Raw genomic sequence first — 14,328 nt, 5'->3', positions numbered from 1 at the left:
CAATTTTCGCTACTTATTTGCGTATGCCGCCTGTTCTTCCACTGGACGTATCTACTTTGCCGGCGGTTACGACAGGCAACTCAACCGTTTGGCGACTGTAGAAGCCTATGACGTGGAGGAGGATAAGTGGGAAGTTTTGCCTCCCATGAGCCAACCACGCATCGAATCTCTGGGTGTTTGCGTTGAAGGAAAATTCATGGTATTAGGTGGATCGAATGACAGAAGTGCAGAAGTTTTCGATCCGAGGGAGGAAGGTGGACAAGGTTGGAAAATATGTGGAGTTTAGGAGGACCAGGAAGTTCGTCCGTGCCTTCTGGGCAGTTGTATGCGTTGCATAAAAAGTTTGCTTCTTCTCGGGAACACTCCGGCAAGCCGTAGTCTTTAACGCGACTTTTTGAAAGCCTTTCCGGCGATTTTTTCCGGTGAAAATCCGGCAGTAATTTATTGAAATCGAAGTTTGATAACTAGTTTCTGCACAATGAAAGCGTCCCAGGGGTTTTTCAGGGTGCTGAATCCGAATATGCAGTTAAAAAACCATTTTAACTGCAACAAATCATGATTTCATCTCAATTTCTTCCGCCGGATTCCGTCACCGGAATCTCAAAAAGTCGCATTATAGACAACTCCCTTTGGCAATGCTACACAGTGGCACGATTGGATGGTTTGCTCCTGGGGGCGCAATATGTGTCATCTGGTTCACCTCGTGACTGGCGAGTACGTCACAGTTCCTGACATGTTCGAACTGAGTGAGAAAGAATTTGTGCACCGTGTAACAACCTTGGAAATTTGAACGCTAATTTTCTCGATCTGGGTTTAGATGAACCCATGGAAATGCAATGAGAATACTGATCCAATCAGCTTTACATAAGCTGCAAGCAATAAAAGTGTTTTTTGAGTTCGTGCTTCTATGTTTGCATAAACTGCAAGTCATAAAAGGGTTCTTTGACTTCGTGCTTCTATGTTTCCTTACATGTTTGAGTTTGTAATGGGTATGTGTGGTAATGTTTACCTCTATATAAATGTAGTTAAATATATTTGTTAGTTATAGATAAAGTTATGACTGTTTTTAAAAATATATATTTAATTAGTATTTTTGTCGATGTTTATTTATTTTTATTTGTAGTGCTAGGTTTTTTATTTTTGACTATAAGTGTTTTGGATACATATCAATACCGAGATTTAATAAGCTGAATATATATTAATATATTAATATGTATTTAAAAAGTTAAAAGTAATAATATGTTGTAATTTTTTATTGTCTTTTTAAGCGCGTTCTACAGCCAAGTATGGAGTAGATTTTTAATCTAATGTTGGCCTGATTTAAAAATCAATATAATTATTATTATGTATAAACATAATATAAATTTAAAATAAAGAGGTTTAAGAACACCCAAAAAAAAGAGGTATGGTAAGTAAAGAAAAATATAAACAAATCATAGGTATGGTAAATAAATAAATTTATTTTTTAAGTAATGTTTAACATTTAATATTTTTAAAAATCAATCTAATTATTATTATGTATAAACACAATATAAATTTAAAATACAAAGAGGTTTACTAACACTCGGAAAAGAAGTAAGGTAAATAAATACAAATATAAAGAAACCATAGGTATGGTAAATAAATAAAAATATAAATAAATTAGAGGCATGGTAAATAAATAAAACTTATTTTTATATTTACTCCATAAACCTCTTTATATTTATGAAAACTCAAAAAATAGGTTTTATTTAGGTGAAGCCTATGGGCTAAATACCATCGCACAAATAATTATTAATATCTTGAGCCAAATACCATATTTATAAAAGAGGTATGGTAAATAAATAAATACAAAAGAGGTATAAAAAGATATGGTAACATATATATATATATATATATATATATATATATATATATATATATATATCAAATAGGATTAGAAATCAACATCTAATTATATACAAATTCTATGGGCCAAATTATTATTAATAACATGTGTTATCACTCAGGTTGTTCCCCAAAGTTGTAAGAAAGGGAATACGGCCGAGGTAACCACAGACCAATCTTTTAGATACAGATTCTAGCCAATTTGCATCTAGAGAGGGCTCTCTCTTTATAATCTAGCTTTGTTTTGATATGTGTTAGACTAGTTATGAAGTACAAGGGTTTTGTTTTGAGTTTGGTTGGAGAAATGGAGATTCAACAGAACAGTGAGGTTAAAACTGAAGAGTTTTAGTCCATTGGGCATGATGGAATCAAAGGAGGATAGCTTCCTGGATTCGGTTTCTAACCGAGGATGGTATCACAGAGCAAGGTACTCAAATATGGGACAATTCATAGGCTGAAATCAGATGGAATGGAATCAATGGGTAAAGGGTAATTAAGAATCCTTCATCATGTTGACAGAGGGAAAATGGCTGACTACTATTAAGGAGCAGTTATGAATTCCTTAGCAAATATTCAAGAGGAAAGAATCAGGGGAAATAGGAGCAATTAAGAATTCATTGTTTATTCTAATTTTGAAGAAAACATTGATAATAATAGAGACTGAACACAGAGTGCAATCAAGCAAATTCTGAGTTATTATTTCTCTCTATTATTTAGATCATGAAACATATATGATAAAACATAGAAACTGTAAAACACAAGTTAGAAGGGACTTATTGATCCATAATATGATTCAAGAATTCTGTAACAGGTCTTCAACATCAATTCCTCATCTAGTAGGCCAGACAAAAATGGTTCCAACAACTTTTTATTCCAAAAAACTTCAGTATTAGAATCAGAAACTATGAACACCCACCAACCCCAAATACTTCGTCTGGGGGGGTGTTTATACAAAATATCAAAAGATCTTACAAAATATCTGGTAGAAATAATATCTAGTGGTGATTAATGCTTCTTTTACAAAAGATAGAGACAAACAGTCTCGGAAATAGGGAAGCAATAAATTGACGTTGTGCTGGCCACTCCCTCTTTATTGAATGTACCAGAGGTAGGTTTTGTAAGTTGTTTTATAGCTGTCCCCCACTGATATTCCGTGCTGGTTACTCCATCCTGTGTCGGATGTTCTTCAACTCTGATGTGATGTGCTCTGACCCGCATGACTCTGATTCATTTCTGTTCTCTGCATTATAGTAGATGGTCCAAAATTTTCAATTGACCAAAGATACCAAAGATAAGTTTATAGAATCTCTAACATACTTTGCCACCACTGCGGTCCTGGTAATTTATGTCTCTGAAGCTTCCTCAAAGTTTCGTCAGTCTCTGTGTATCTGAAGAAATTAACTAGGATGGTGAACGGATGCTCTACCTCGTGCTCAATGTAGAATAAATTTTCCAGGCTGTCGTATAGGGCTTGGCCAGATGGAAGTGCCTTCTCTCCTAAAGTACTTGATGATGTATTAACTTGATTAGCAGCATATTTATTCAATTTGTGCGTGTAATCTACATGTCTCATCAAATGATCATTAATCCCCAAAGGACATGGCAAACCCTTTTTATGCAAGACTGTAAACTTTTCTGTGAAAGAATCAATCTCCACCTGCATGTCCTAACATCTCCTTTCCAAATTTTTCATCAGAGTTCTCATGGTTAGAACTCTCTTGATTCCTAGAATGGTGGCTGTTCTATCTCTGATTTCCATTGCCTCCAATTCTTCACTGGTCTTGGTGTTCAAAAAATGTATTAGCCGGTTAGCTTGTTCAGGCATCTATCCCAATAAATCCCTTGCCTTTTGAATCTCTACTTGGGCCACTCTTACAAGGTCAATCTGCTCATAGATGACTTGGATAGATCTCCACACATTACTAAGGGATTGATTGATGTCGGTCCACAAAATTCCTTTGATTTCTGCTGGAGGCTTATCCAGAGAGAGATCATTTTCTAATGCTCTCACCTTGTTCTCCAATGTTTTGACCTCCCTTGTTTTCTCCACCACATTCATTTTGGATTTATCATAATTCTTTTCCACCTTTGCTAATTTCTCTTTGACCAGTTTCAATTCTGATACTTGCAGCTTTAATTCTTCCACAACTTTTATCAGTTGTTTTGTACTTATAGTAGTATTGTTGCCTGGTGCTATTGTTGAGGTACCTGTGATGATCTCTACTGTTGATGCTTGGACAGTGGGAGGCAATGCTGTTATAAGTGTGGAGGGGGTAGTAGTGACTGTTGGGGCTACTTCAGGTGGCTGGGAGGTCGACTCTCCCTACTTTTCTTATAGAGCTTTCTCCAATGCCTACTCTATCTCACTCAATCTACTCATTCAGTCTCATGAGTAGGTCAATCATGTCCTCTTCAAATTTCTGTTGTACAACTTTTACAGTTTGTGGATGCATACAAGGAGGCAGTTTCAGCTGTTTTCTGAAGGCAGCAATTTCCTCTTCTTTCTTCTTCATCAGTGTCTTTATTCCTTTGGCATCTTTAGGATCATGTCCCAGTTCAATGATAATTTCTTCCAAGGATTTGATCTTGTTGTCCTTTGATAGAGAAGAAGTTTTGTCCAAATCTAACTGAGCAGAGGTATTATTCAAGGAGTTTTTCAATTTATGAGCTAACATAGTTTTATCAGCTAGTGTGGAGTAGCTCAATCTGCTCCATTGGATGAATATCCTTGGCCAAGACCTCCAGATTTGTCCTGATGTAATGAGCTGTTGATTGCGGTTGCTGCACCTTGGGCTTAAATAACTCATGATCATTTTTCCCTCCTTAATTTCATAGGCAGACATCAACCTTTGCTGGTTTGTGGGGGGCATCTTAAGATACTGGTTATAAATCTGCAACCTTAGTGGGTCATTTCTAGCCTTTATCTCTGTGAACGTCCTTTTGATGTCAGAGGCTTGCTTACTTGGTGGCCTAGTGGAAGAAACTTCCACACTATGTTGCCTTTCTAGCTCCTGCCTATGTGAGTGTTAGGTCCCTATAATACTAGTGATTACCCCATTACTATTTTAGTTGTACCCCTTATTAATATTGTTGTGTCCTATTATCCCCATATTTTTATTATTGTGCCCCATAAAATCCCTCTATTGTTATTTTTGTGGCTTTATATTATTATTGTTAGGTCGGTTGGGTTATATTGTGACTCCTTATAATCCTATATATAGAAAGGAGGTTTTGTCATTTGAATCATCCAAGAATTGTTTTTTTATGTAATGTAAAGGAGGTTTCCCCCTCAAAGAGGCTAAATTCTAAGGCGTTGATCTATCTTTTCTATCTTTTTCTTGAGCTGGTTTCATAACATTTGGTATCAGAGGTTTGGATTCTAAGGTTTCACTGCTTCCAAACAGGTCATCGTGGCATTTTCGCTAGAACTTTTTTTTTTACGACGTTTCAGAAGCTAAAAAAAAACCCATTTGAGAGTACGTCGCGCTGAATCTTGGGTCCGAATTTCAGAGCTTTTTGCGCTATATTTGCGGAGATATGATCTGAGGAAGTTGGTCTTTTTGCAGACTCCTGAATTACATTCCAAACAGGTGACCTGGGAAAAATCGTCATAACTTTCTCTCTGAGCATTGGATTGAAATTTCGTAAGAAGATACAGAAAGAGGACGGACTGTAGTTTCTTGTATATCTTTTTCAGAGCCAGAGGTCGAAACAGGGACACGTGGAACGTCGTACAAGTTCGCTCTACTGAACTAGTCTATAATCAGGTCACTGTGGGAGATTTGACATAACTCTTCCTTGGAGAATCCAATTGGGATCAGACTGGTGGCATTGGAAAGAGGACACAGAGGGCTACTACAAGTCGCAATTTCAGAACTAGATGATCCGAAATTACAAAGATACATCAGAGGCAATATCGAGCTCCTACAAAGTGAAAAAAGGTGTGTAGATTTTTTTAAATTTTTGCTTAAGCTTGGTCTGAAAAATTATTTTGAAGGAATTCAAAGGGCATAGTAGAGAATTTTTATCGGTAACTGATGCCTAGAGGAAAGAAAATGCAAACACCTAGTAAGCAACCTGAAAGTAGTAGCATGACTCATGAAGAAGAGGAAGAAATGCTACATGATATATCAAAATTACAAGACCAAGTGCAACAAATGTCAGTCCACAAAATCTAACAAAAGCTAAGATAAATGGCATGGAATCTAAGATAAAGGGCGTGGAAGCTAAGATGAAATGCATGGAAGCTAAGATGGATGATTGGAAGACATATTTGAAGACAGACATGGAAGAATTGAAGATAAATATGAATAAGTTGCTACAAGAAATGGTCACTAATGGTGAAAGGGTAGTAAAGGAAACTCATGATGAGAACAAAAGAAATGTTAATCATGATTCCATAGATCTAATGTTGGATCGAAGACCCACCATATTCCAAAAATCGATATGAGGAAGTTTGATGGCAAGGATCCCACAACATGGATATTACAGATGGAGCAATTTTTTGATCTCAATAATGTGCAAAACACACAAAAGGTACGTATTGCAACTTTATATTTGGAACCAAATAATTTTGTATGGTATCAATGGCTTTGCTCTCGTAAAAAAATTATCACTTGGGTAATTTTTACGGAAGAATTGACAGCACATTATGAGGATACAAAAAGCAACACTTTTTTTAGCCAATTGATAAGTCTCAAACAAAAGGGTTCAATAATGGAGCACATTGAGGAGTTCCAAAAATTGAACATAAGGGTAAAAAATATTCCAGAGGAGCATAGGATTGATGTGTTCATAGGGACTTTAAAGGATAATATCCAACATGATGTTCATCTTTGGGAACCTGATTCATTAGAGAAGGCATTCAGGTTAGCAAGAAAAATGGAAAGCAAAATTATGGCAACCAGGAAGCATACCACTCACAACTATAAAGATGGAAGTGTTGTTGCCCCTAGTCTTCCACAACCTATAAGGTTGACACCACAAAAATTGGAAGAAAAAAGAGAAAAAGGGCTTTGTTACAGTTTTGATAGCAAATACACTAAAGGTCATAAGTGTGCTGAGAAGAAATTATTCTACATAGATTGTGAAGAGGAAGAGGAAAAGGAGTAAGAAAGGTCAAAAGAAGAGGATATACTCCAGGAACAAAGCCTAGAAAAAGAAGAAATGAATCCAACCATATCTTGTAATGCATTGGCGGGAATTACCACTCCTCAAACCATCAAGATAAAAGGACAAATCAAGAAGAAAAAGGTAATAGTGTTGATTGATTCAGGAAGTACCCACAATTTTATTCATTGTAAGGTAGCAAAAGAATTGAATTGCTTCTTATATCCAGCACCAGAGTGTCAAGTGATGGTTGCAAATGGAGGAACAATAAATTTCTCTGAAAGTGCCATAATATCAAGCTATCCATGGGAGAATATGTATTGACTAGCCCAATGCTTTCCATTCCAATGGGAGGTGCTGATGTTGTACTAGGAGTCCAATGGCTACAATCCTTGGGTACAATAGCTTTTAATTTTCAAGAACTTTTCATGAAATTTTCTGTGGAAGGAAAGGAAGTTGAATTAAGGGGTATTGCAGGGAAACCAGGAAAGATAATCAGCTCTAACGGTATGACAAAGCTTCTAAAAAGGAACAAAGAGGTGTAATTGCACAATTATGTTCGCTAGATGTTTCCACATTGGAATCATCTATTTCTCCAGATCTCCAAAAAGTCTTGGACAATCATTCCAAGGTATTTGAGACTCCCAAAGGTCTCCCACCTATTCGTGATCATGATCATGCTATTCATCTGATTCCAGGAAGTGTTCCTCCAAACATCAGGCCGTACAGATATCCCTATGCCCAAAAGAGTGAAATTGAACGTATGGTTGCAGAAATGCTAGAGGCTGGTATAATTCAACCGAGTCAAAGTTCTTTCTCTACTCCAGTAGTATTGGTGCACAAGAAGGATGGATCATGGCGCATGTGTCCGGATTATAGGGAGCTCAACAAGCTCACTATTAAAGATAAGTTTCCCATTCCTGTCATTGATGAATTACTGGATGAATTGCATGGATCAATTTACTTCACCAAGTTGGATCTTCGTTCAGGATATCATCAAATCAGAATGAAGATTGAAGACATTCCAAAAACAACATTTAGAACTCATGAGGGTCATTATGAATTTTTGGTCATGCCTTTTGGCCTTACCAATGCACCTTCAAAATTTCAAGGTTTGATGAATTCAATTTTCAAACCATTCCTTAGAAAATTTGTGTTAGTATTTTTTGATGATATACTAATCTACAGCAAGTCTTGGAAGGATCATGTTGAACATGTTGACAGGGTGCTACAACTATTGGAGGAGAAACAATTATATGCAAAAAGATCCAAATGTTTCTTTGGAGTACAAGAGGTGGAATATCTGGGTCATATTGTATCTCATGAAGGAGTTAAGGTAGACCCTAGCAAAATTAAAGCCATTAAGGAATGGAAAATCCCACATCCATAAAGCATCTGCGAGGATTTCTCGGGTTGACAGGGTATTATCGCAAGTTTGTTAAGAATTATGGGAGAATAGCAGCACCTCTAACAACATTATTGAAGAAAGATGCATTTTCATGGACTCCAGAAGCAACAAAGGCCTTCAAACATCTTAAAGAGGCAATGTGCCAAGCACCGGTCTTAGCTACACCGGACTTCACAAAAACCTTTATTGTGGAATGTGATGCTTCAGGAAATGGAATTGGTGTTGTTTTAATGCAAGATGAAAGACCCATTGCTTTTGAAAGTCGTCCAATCAAGGGAAAGTTTTTACACAAAGCTATTTATGAGAAGGAAATGTTGGCAATACTCCATGCACTTAAGAAATGGCGACCCTACCTAATGGGAAGACACTTCAAGGTAAAAATGGATCATGATAGCCTTAAATACTTTTTAGAACAAAGATTATCCTCTGAAGAGCAACAAAAGTGGGTCACAAAGATGTTGGGTTATGACTTTGAAATCATCTACAAAAAAGGGAAGCAAAATGTGGTGGCAGATGCACTCTCAAGAAAGGATGAGGATGTGGAAGCATTGTTGTGCTCCATTTCTATTATCCAACCAGATTGGATAAACGAAGCAAGTGAGGAATGGAAGAATGACGAAGAAGTGTGGGCACTTATTCGAAAGTTACAACAAGATTCCAGTATGTCTGATACATTTAGCTAGAAAAATGATTCGTTATGGTACAAAGATCGCTTATACCTCTGTAAGAATTCCCAGCTAAAACAAAAGATTCTTATGGAATTGCACACTTCTCCCTTAGGAGGGCACTCAGGATTTTTAAAAACTTACCACAGGGTTAAGAAGGAATTTTTTTGGGATGGCCTTAAATCAGATATTCAAAAGTTTGTGGCGGAATGTTTGGTTTTCCAACAAAATAAAGTTGAAACAATTAAGACACCAGGTCTATTACAACTTTTATCCATTCCAAGCCAACGTTGGGAGGAGGTTTCAATGGATTTTATCACAGGTTTACCCAAGTCTGAGGGAAAGAGTGTCATCATGGTGGTAGTTGACAGACTTACCAAGTATGCACACTTTTGTGCATTATCACATCCATTTAAAGCCAGTACAATTTCTACTGCATTTATGGAAACAATTCAAAAGCTACATGGAAACCCAAAGATTATTGTAAGTGACAGAGATCCCATTTTCACTGGAAATTTTTGGACAGAATTATTTTCTTGTCTTGGTACTCAGTTAGCTCATAGCTCATCTTATCATCCTCAATCTGATGGGAAAACTGAGATAGTAAACAAATGTTTGGAAGGATATCTTCGTTGCTTTGTATCTGATAAACAGACACAATGGGTCAAATGGTTGCCTCTAGCTGAATGGTGGTATAACACTTCCTTCCATACAGCAACAAAAATGACCCCATTTATGGCACTTTATGGGTATCAACCACCATCCATCACATCATATTTAAGAGAAAATTCTAAGGTTCAAGCAGTGGAACATCACATCGAACATCAACAACAAGTCCTCCAACTCTTAAAGGATAACCTCGTGTTGGCACAAAATAGAATGAAACAACAAGCAAATCAACATCGTAGCGAAAGAAGTTTTGATGTAGGTGATTGGGTATTCCTACGGCTACAACCATATAAGCAAATGTCCCTCAAGCAAGCTAAGAAGGATAATAAATTATCACCAAAGTATTATGGTCCGTACAAGGTGTTGCAAAAGATTGGTACTATGGCATACAAATTGGAGCTTCCTGCAGCTTCTCGATTGCACCCAGTTTTCCATGTTTCATGTTTAAAGAAGGTTATAGGCGACAAGCTCCCAGTTCAAACAATATTGCCAGAACTTGACGAGGAAGGAAAAATTATATTGGAATCGGAAGCAGTCACAGAAACAAGAACTCGACAGCTACGAAATCGATCAATTTTGGAGTATCTTATCAAGTGGAAGAACTTATCCGCTGAAGATTCCACATGGGAGGATGAGAATTTTATACAGAAGCATCCAGAACTTCTCAAGCATTGAGGACAACACTTTTTTGAAGGAGAGGGGCATGTTGGGTCCCTATAATACTAGTGATTACCCCATTACTATTGTATTTGTACCCCTTATTAATATTTTTGTGCCCTATTATCCCCATATTGTTATTACTGTGCCCCATAGAATCCCTCTATTGTTATTTTTGTGGCTTTATATTATTATTTTTAGGTCGGCTGGGTTATATTGTGACTCCTTATATTCCTATATATAGAAAGGAGGTTTTGTCATTTGAATCATCCAAGAATTGTTCATTTATGTAATGTAAAGGAGGTTGCCCCCTCAAAGAGGCTGAATTCTAAGGCATTGATCTATCTTTTCTATCTTTTTCTTGAGCTGGTTTCATAACAATGAGCTAGTTGATGTTTCCACCACCGGGGATGTTTGTTGGCTAGCTATATTTTCCCCTTTTAAACTTTCAGTTGTTTCTTCAAAGATTTCCTCTTCTGACAGAGGATTGAGTCTTTTCCTTTTTTCCCTTGGTTGTTTTGCAGGCCCACTCATAGGTGTGGCTTCTTCCCTATCTCTTTTCTTGCCTCTTTCCTCATTTAGAGGAGTCTGTAATGCAGGAATCTCTACTTATTTGGTTTGGACCGGAGGAATTTTCCCCTGCTGATCAGTCATTACTTGCTGCTCTGTGTTTGCCACTTCCTTGCCCTTAGAAGACCCTGTAATTGTTGCGTTGGTTTCTTGTACAGGCTACTGTGAAGTTCCAGCAGAGGATGTACCCACTCCGGTTTGGTGAGGAAGCTTGAAAGATACCTGTCCAAAAGGGTCCAGGTCAAGGGTCTTTTCAAGATATTTCATAGCTTTTTCCATCTTTTCTTGTTCAATAATTTCTTCTATTAATGTACCCTCTACCCACTCATCTTGATTAGCAAACTGTTCAATTTCTCTCTTCTTAATTCTAGTTTTTGTTATTCCGTGCTCTATATAGCCTTCCTGGTTCTTCGCCTCGGAGCAAGGTGGAGCCTCTCTCCTTTGGCTCCCTTGCTTTTTGCTTCGCTTGCATGCAAGCTTGATTGTACTATATTCTTCTTTACTTAATAGAATTAGTCTTTATTCAGAAAAAAAAATGTTTACCTCTAGATATATGTAGTTAAATATATTTGTTGGTTATAGATAAAGTTAGGATTATGTTTTTAAAAATATATATTTAATTAGTATTTTTGTCGATGTTTATTTATTTTTATTTGTACTATTAGGTAATATATATCAGTAAGTTCACTTAATATGCTGAATATATATTAATATGTGTGTAAAAAGTTAAAAGTAATAATATATTGTAATTTTTTATTGCCTTTTTAAAGCGTGCTCTACAGTCCAGTGTAAAATAGATCTCATATAAAATTGTAAACATAAATGTAATGTTTAACATTTAATATAGAACAATTGAATAGTTGGTACTATCTATATATGACCTTGACCTCACCAACAAATTATAAATTCACTGTGCTTTCAAGTTGTGGTCGTGGAAGTATAAATTAAGTTGGCGAGTAATTTTGTTAACGTAATTTACGTACTCATATTACATCAACAAATTATAGATTCATTGTGCTTTCAAGTTGTTAAGTTGGCGAGTAATCTTGTTAACGTAATTTAGGTAAACTCATATTACATTAACAAATTATAGATTCAATGTGCTTTCAAGTTGTGGTAGTGAAACGATAAATTAAGTTGGAGAGTAACCTTGTTAAAGTAATTTAGGTAAACTCATATTACATCAATAAATTATAGATTCAATGTGGTGTCAAGTTGTGGTTGTGGAAGGATAATTTAAATGTAAGGAGTAATTTTGTTAATGTAATTTACATAAATTTGATTATATAAGGTTATAGGTAGTTTTTTGTCGTGGTGTAATATAAATAACACATGCCAAAAAATCATAGTTTATTTCATAATCAAAATATTTTATAAAAATATGAAAAGATTATTAACTATGGATATTCACTTTTGTTTTACCATGGATATTATTAACTTCTAAATATGCTTTATTACAATATCATGGTTTATCAATACCACAAACCAAAAAATCCTACCTTATTTCACAATAAAAATATTTTACTTTATTTTTATAAAGTTTTTTTAATAGAATAGGAAAAAACTTACAATTAAACAATGGTTTTAATAAAATCAGCCTAGATCCATCTTAACCCTTGGTCTATGAAGCCCCTAGAAGAATCCAATCTATCAAAATGCAAACTTGTTTTTAGTACAAAATTTGAGAAAATATTTAAACAAGGAAAAACCAAATCTCCAGTAACTTAATAGATCCAAATTTAAAATAAATATAAACGGATATTATAAATCATTATATCGACCCTATATTTATATTATGGGTGAATACAATTAATAATTTTTATAAATCTAAAGCTTTAAAATCATCCGGATAAACCTAATCTTTGACCAAAAAAAATTACTATAGTAGTAGAGGCGATGCCTTATAGAAGTACGTGACATTTCAGCTTTCTCTTAAGATATGTTGAAATATTGGGGATACAATTCGGGTGAAAGACAGTGTTTTGAAGATTCAAGTTATCTCTGTAGTGATGGCCGAAATTACCGATCTTCCAGATGATCTCGTTCGACAGTGCTTGCTAAGAGTTCCCTACACCTCACACAGGAATCTCAAAGACGTGTGTCGCAGCCGGGAAGCGATGCTGAGTGACCCTAACTTTTATTCTGATAGAAAAATCTCTGGAAAGAGCGATCAACTTTTATGCTTTCTTAAAAAAAAATACAGAACATTATGTCAATGGGATAACAGTGTATGACCCTGTGAAGGGCACCTCAGAATGTGTACCCATCAGTATTCCCCACTGTTGTGGAATTCATACGTCCTATAAGTGTGTTTGTGTGAATAGGAAGCTCGTTCTCATAGGTGGAGTGCATCTGGCCGGCTGGAGACAACTGAAGAGTATTTACATTTATGATTTTGTGTCGGCCAAATGGAGCCGCGGAGCTGATATTCCCAGTTTTCGCTACTTATTTGCGTATGCCGCCTGTTCTTCCACTGGACGTATCTACTTTGCCGGCGGTTACGACAGGCAACTCAACCGTTTGGCGACTGTAGAAGCTTACGACGTGGAGGAGGATAAGTGGGAAGTTTTGCCTCCCATGAACCAACCACGCATCGAATCTCTGGGTGTTTGCAGGGAAGGAAAATTCATGGTATTAGGTGGATCCAATGACAAAAGTGCAGAGGTTTTCGATCTGAGGGAGGGAAGGTGGACAAGGTTGGAAAATATGTGGAGTTTAGGAGGACCAGGAAGTTCGCCCGTGTCTTCTGGGCAGTTGTATGCGTTGCATAAAACGTTTGCTTCTTCTCGGGAACACTTCGGCAATGTTACACAGTGGCACGATTGGATGGTTTTCCCCTCGGAGCGCAATATGTGTTATCTCGTTCACCTCGTGACCGGCGAGAACGTCACAGTTCCGGACATGTTCGAACTGAGTGGGAAAGAATTTGTGCACCGTGTAACAACCTTGGATTAGATGAACCCATTGAAATGCAATGAGAATACCAATCCAATCAGCTTTACATAACCTGCGAGCAATAAAAGTGTTTTTTGAGTTCGTGCTTCTATGTTTCCTTACATGTTTGAGTTTGTAAAAATATATGTCTATTGGTTATGTGGGGTAATGTTTACCCCTATATATATATATAGTTATATATATTTGTTGGTTATAGATAAAGTTATGATTATGCTTTTAAAAATATATATTTAATTAGTATTTTTGTCAGTGTTTATTTATTTTTATTTGTAGTGCTAGGTTTTTTATTTTTTACTATAAGTTTTTTTTGTTAATATATATCAATACGTTCAGGCTGAATATATATTAATATGTCATTGTATTTTTTTATTTATTTTTTATTGTTTTTTAGGCTCGCTCTACAGTCCAGCAGTAGATCTCATATAAAAA

Source organism: Pinus tabuliformis, chromosome 8, assembly GCF_031772625.1.
Source record: "Pinus tabuliformis cultivar Carrire ecotype Pingquan chromosome 8, CPIR1, whole genome shotgun sequence".
Taxonomy (NCBI): domain Eukaryota; kingdom Viridiplantae; phylum Streptophyta; class Pinopsida; order Pinales; family Pinaceae; genus Pinus; species Pinus tabuliformis.
This window is presented reverse-complemented; position numbering follows the sequence as displayed.